Genomic DNA, 6,000 nt, shown 5'->3' with positions numbered 1-6,000 from the left:
ACTATACAGTCTGCTTTTCAGACTGTTGTGTTCACAGTGTGAGACTGGGGTTTGCTCCTTGGAGCTGAGTGGACTTTGGTCCGAGCAGCATTCCTGATCCTTGCTTGAACCGAGAGCTATAGGGAGAGGTGAGGGAGGGGAGGGGAGGGGAGTGAAGGGGAGGGGAGGGGAGGGAGAGAAGAGCTGTGAGGGAGGAGGGGGAAGGCAAGACCAAGAGAGGAAGTGAGTGTTCATTACAAAGTGTGCCTCACGGTTGTGGGCATGCCCAGTAGAGTTCGCCTTGCAGCCTGAGATCCAGCCTCTAAATTTGAACAGGAGGGAGACGAGGTGACTGAGCAGACTTTTGTTGCTGCTGCTCTCTCTCTCTCTCTCTCGCTCTCTCTCTCTGTCTGTCTGTCTGTCTGTCTGTCTGTCTCTCTCTCTCTCTCTCTCTCTCTCTCTCTCTGTCTCTCGCAATGTTATTTTTCCCCTCCTCTCCCACTAGTGAGTGTGTGGAGAGATTTTTTGCTATGGAAGAGCAAGAGGAGGTGCAGATTTCAGCTAGTGCAAAATAGAACAAGGGGGAAGTAAAGAAATTATGAAGAAGAAGAAGAAGAAGAAGAAGTAGAAGAAGAAGAAGAAGAAGAGAGAAAGACTTCACTCCCATCTCCCTCTTCCTCTCCCTCATTCCCTCCTCTGCCAACGACTTTTACCTCAGAAACAGCGGAGGGACGAACTTCAAAAGGCAGTGAGGAAGGAGCTGGAGTGTGAAATCTGAGAAGAGAAGCAAGATGAGAGGCTGACCGGCGCTGTGTTTGCTATGCTGTCCAGGTCAGTGCCCAGGAAACACCAAACAACTTCTTTCCTTTACCTGCCTTTTCTGCTGCCAAGCTCCTGTCTACTTAATGTACATTGTGCACACAGTGCTTTTACATCTGCTTGTAGTTTGAATTTAAAAATAGTGGGTGTTCTTGTGAGGGATTGTGTAACAAGACTGACTGACAGACTGCATGACAGACTGTCAGCACCATCCGACCGATGGCACCCACAGCGGAGTGAAAGTACTGAAACCCCACCTGCTCCCTTCAGCACTACATATGGGAAGTGTTGAGTTGACCAGCTCAGATGTTCACATGCATACACGTGTTGAGGGAGGACAAACTCGCCGAATGCGGCCACGTGGTCACAGTAAGGGAGAAATCACAGAGATGTACCGAAGGATAGGTGCTCACTCTCACTGGGGGGAAAGGGGGGGTGATTGCGGCGGAGGTACAAAGACATGGTTCATTTTGCAGTTTTGTGAAGGGAGTTTTGAATGAAAGCTCACAAATAGGGTGCAGAATGAATGAGGTGTGTGTGACAGGATGACAGCTGGATAAAAAGGTGTTTTCAGTTGTCAGATACGGTTGCTCAATTGTTTGTTTTTTTTACCATAAAACTTTCATTTTTAATTTTCCTATCCAAGAGGATATAACCCACTTTCTTATATTTTCAAAACCATGCACTTAACGATGTTTCATTATTACATTTATTCCCTTCAACTGAAGGCGCCTTGGCCTTACCTTAAATTCCCCAAATCCAATAATATTATTGGATTTGGGGAATTATCCTGTAATAACATTAAGTCAGTGTGATGTTTACTGCTTAGATCAGTGTGTGGTTTTAAGTCAGCGCAGGAAGAGAGGTTATTATTAATGACTGTTTATTTCATATGAGAGCTGTCAGACAGCTCACCTGTCTAGTGCTGTCCTCTGTCCGAGGCACCCCTGAGGGCCTGTCCCATTAGCTATCCCAGCATGCCTTGCCACTGACAACGAAGTGTCAGCAGTGACTTCCCAGGAGACGTGTAGTTGACAGGTTTATTATTTCTAGGTGCACCACAGATACTATGATCCTATAGGGGAGAGGAGAGTGACTTTTGTATTTGCAGGATGTTATTATTATTATTATTATTATTATTGTTATATTAATTGTAGTAATTATTTTTTGTGTCATATGGCTTTACTGTGTCATATTAGATTTTCACTACATGATGATAACAATATGATCGCAATATCTGTAGAAAATTTGAAAAAAAAAAAATTCCCTGTCAAATTCATGTCTAAACTTCCTTTGATTTTGTTTTTTTGTCCCATTTGGTAAAAGAATTCCACTCAGAATATACGTGTAGTGAGGTAGAGAGAGTCTGTAACCATAACTGTACAAAAAAACAATTGCTTGGAAGAATTTTTCATGACCAGTATTAACATGTATTTAACGTGCATTATGTGCCTCCATCTATGAGAAAAGTGAGAACAGAAAAAAAGGAAAAGATTTAAGAGGCAATTTATTATTTATACAATTTATAATATGCACATACGTATATTTCATTTGCATAATTTTGGTTCTTCATTTTTAAATAACACAGTTATCGTTAATATCGGTATATCGCGACACTCTACAACTAATGTGTACTTTCATTATTGATAAATGTGCTGATTATTAATTGGATAAATGTTTTAGGGCTGCAACCTATGATTAATTTCATCATATTTTCATGATTTCAGCAGTTGCTTATTTTCTCAATTAATTGATTCAGTCTATTAAATTCAGAAAATGGTGAAAAATGCCGATCAGACGTCCTTAATTGTCTTGTTTTGTCTACAGCCCAGAAATATTCAGTTCACTGTCACAGAGGAGAAATATTCAGATCTAAGGAGGTGAAAAAATTACTCAAACTAAATTTACGGTTTGTCAAAATAGATACATTTTGATGTTCAATAATGTTTTGTTTTTTTAAAAAAAAACAAGCTCTGCTTTGATTCTTTCTACAATCAGAGTACATATCCAGTCCAGTTTGAGTCCAATTTGATGTACAATACAGCCCAAAGTGACAATGGTGACATAATCACACAGCTTTTTATCTGACCAACAATTCAAAACCAATATCTTTCTCATTTTTCACATGTGAGCAGCTGGAAATAATAAATGTTTAGCTTGAAAAATGACAATTAATTGATAACCACAATTCAGACTCATTCAGACTTTTATGTACACTATATGCTTTGACCACTAAATAATTTCAGAATGTACGATGGCTAACTAATCATTTGTGAGCAGTTTCACAACATCTGTCACAGTTACTGTTGATGGTAAAAATGATGAATGTTTTGTCAGTATAACATTCCTGCCACCTCCTGCTCAGTGATAAGCAGTACTTAAATATGTTTACAGTAGAAGGGATGTTGTCGTCATCTCTGGCATACCAGACATACTGCAGCTGATCCCCTCTGCTCCATCCTCATGCTTGTAAAGGTTACAATGGGTGTTTCTCGCAATATCTCCGTTTCGTACGCACTTGTGCTCACACTTTACATGCAGTAAATGAGGATGGGTTACACTTGAGAAGTCTATTTCAGGGTTGCAGGATGGATAATTGTGAAAAGCTTGAGTTGTGTTTAATGGAGGGCAGGTTGTGGCAGATGTGTGTGTCTAGTTTGGGATCAAACATTTTTTGTTGAAAAATGAATGTAAATGGTAAAAAGTCGAGATTCTTGTCACACAACTGTTTAATCACTGAAACAGTTATTTCGTATCTTGTAAGTGCGGGCTGGGCACAACAGAATAAATACCACACTGAACTTCTAGAATGTAAATTTAAAAAGCTTGCTTGATGAAAAAGATGAGAAATCGACGCAGATAAAGTTTAAATGTGACTCAAGAATGAAACTTCCCTCTTGACTTTGGATTGACCAAAAAAATTCACCCTCAGATTAAACTTGTTATTTGTGTATAAGCTGCTAAACAAAGTTTTTATTGTTTATTTCTTTCTTCTTTTTCTTCTTTTGTAAAGTTTTTTATTTTCTTTTAATTTTCTTAAGATATTAAAGTCAGACCAGGGCTGCACGATATGGTAAAAACATAATCATATTGTGCAACACTAACCGATTTATTGAGATATGATTTACGATTAGCTTCCATTTGCATCAAAATTTTCAATTTCAGTGACATTTCATGCGACATTTGTTGGGTTCTGTTCCAAGCAAACATGTTCTTTATATTGGGAAAATGAGATGTGTAGACCAGGACATCTCTGCAGTGCTACTGTACTTTAATATAATGCTGTTTTGTCACACATTTTACCTTTATCAAATAAATTGCATCTTGCATCTGGCCATTTTGCAATTTCGATAATAGTATGAGTAATTGTGCAGCCCTAATTTTTCTTTTTCTTTTTTTTGAAGTAGTCTGTTTTTTTCCCCCAGTATTTTCTGAGAACTAAAGCAAACATGTGACAACTACACTTCTAAAAAAGAATTGTGGATTTTTAAAATTTTCTTATGATGACTGAAGTGAACAAAATCTGTGCTACAAATGAGATGCATGAAGATACTGATGTGTTGGATTATGGGAAATGCTTCAGCTTTTTTTTTTTACCCTAAACTAATGCGAAAAGTCAGAATATCTCAACTGTCTCCCCCAAAGTCCCTGAACACCATTACTAAATTGCTGGAATACTCCTTTAAACCTCCACTAATCAGGTGCATCTCATTTTAATTACCTCCACCAAGGAGGTTATGTTTTCACCCATATCTGTAAGTTGGTTGGTTTGTCAGCAGGATTACACAAAAACTACTGAACAGATTTCCACAAAACTTGGATGGAGGATGGGTCTCGGCCCAGAATAGACCACATTAGCTTTTGGTGCAGATCTCAACAAACATTTTCTTTAATATATGGTAATGCATGGATGTTAAGGTGTAGTTGACTGGTATCTATGAGTGAGTACAATTTGATATGGATCATATGGATTAAATTATGGTTAAGTAGAGAGTTTCAAATTTAGAGTGATACAGGGCTATCAAGTTCAATATTGGGTCTTGATTGAATTAAAATTGGCGGAGGTATGTACTCTACTGAGTGCCATTCTAGTTAAAGGGTCTGTCCTGTCATCTCTCCTATTGTGATGTTTTTTGTGTTTTTATCAGTGATTACCTTTTTAGCTCAACTGCATTCATATGTAAGCATCATTCAGGACATATTTTTCATATTCTGACCATTGTATTTAAGAATAAATACATGAAGTGTATCAATCCGTGTGCATGGAGGCGTTGTCAGAAGCATCAGTCTTGTTATTTACTAGCAGCAGTATTGTTGCTCCATATGGGGAAAGCTGTTGGAGCTGCTTCTATCAGAACCACCAGGAGTTCATTTATTTAACCGTCAGGGTGACTCCCTTTCCCCCGGGGGAAAGTGGGTTCCCATGCGTTCCAGCCTGGGTCCCACCCCTGATGGCCCATCTGAGGCTCCGTGATCCATCACACAGCAGGCGGCCATGTTCTCTGAAAGGGCCGTGAACTTGTTACCTCCCTCAGCCCGCCTGCCTGAATGTCAAACCCATTTTTCTTTTCTTGTGTCCCCTTTCTGCGGTCTTCCCCTTCCCAGGATCACTGGTGTATTCAAATAATTGGGCTGCATTCAGTCCGACCAGGTTGCCAGTGCAGCTTTTGAATAGAGATATCAAGTCTGGTGCCACGATTTCCCTCTGACCTCCCTTTCAGAGCCCCTTCTCTGCCTCTGCCCACCTCCCCTCCGAGGTCATGATGGGTCATCATCATGACTCTAGCCTCTCAGTACAATGACATGACATCCATGGTACATTATCTACAGTGGGTCAGCTGGCCTGGAGCTCTGTCTATAGACCATTCTTCCCTGCTCCGTTGTCTCGGTGATCTCTGGATCCAGCCCGCTCAACATGGCACACATTCAAAATGGCAACCTCAAGGGGCTTTTATTCCTCCAGCAGAATTCAATCACTTTTCTCTCTCCTCTTTCTGCCTCTCTGCTGAGTTATTCAGAGTTTAATGAGGGTGGGAAGATAAAGGGAAGCTTATGGTTTGCCGGATGATGGAGAGGCTGTCTTTTTGTTTCTGTTGGAGGAGCCACACAGCGAGCGTTCATGTGAAATGAGTTTTTTTTTTTTTTTAACCAGAGGGGAAGGTGATTGAGATGTCTGAGAAAGAGCCAGGGAGTCTGGAGAAG

At 40.1% G+C, this 6,000-nt stretch overlaps 1 long non-coding RNA gene across 2 annotated transcripts in view; it reads left to right on the top strand.

Annotated features, from left to right (window-relative positions):
• Positions 1–491: 491 nt before the first annotated feature.
• Positions 492–6,000, top strand: part of LOC141008566 (uncharacterized) — a 123,899-nt gene continuing 118,390 nt past the window's right edge. For both annotated transcript variants that reach the window (XR_012180086.1, XR_012180087.1), the window contains exon 1: positions 492–810. This is a non-coding gene — a long non-coding RNA (uncharacterized lncRNA). The remainder of the gene's footprint in view (positions 811–6,000) is intronic.

This window comes from Pagrus major, chromosome 2 (genome assembly GCF_040436345.1).
Source record: "Pagrus major chromosome 2, Pma_NU_1.0".
Lineage (NCBI taxonomy): Eukaryota > Metazoa > Chordata > Actinopteri > Spariformes > Sparidae > Pagrus > Pagrus major.
The sequence above is the reverse complement of the archived record's forward strand: the minus strand, read 5'-3'. Positions and strand labels throughout refer to the sequence as shown.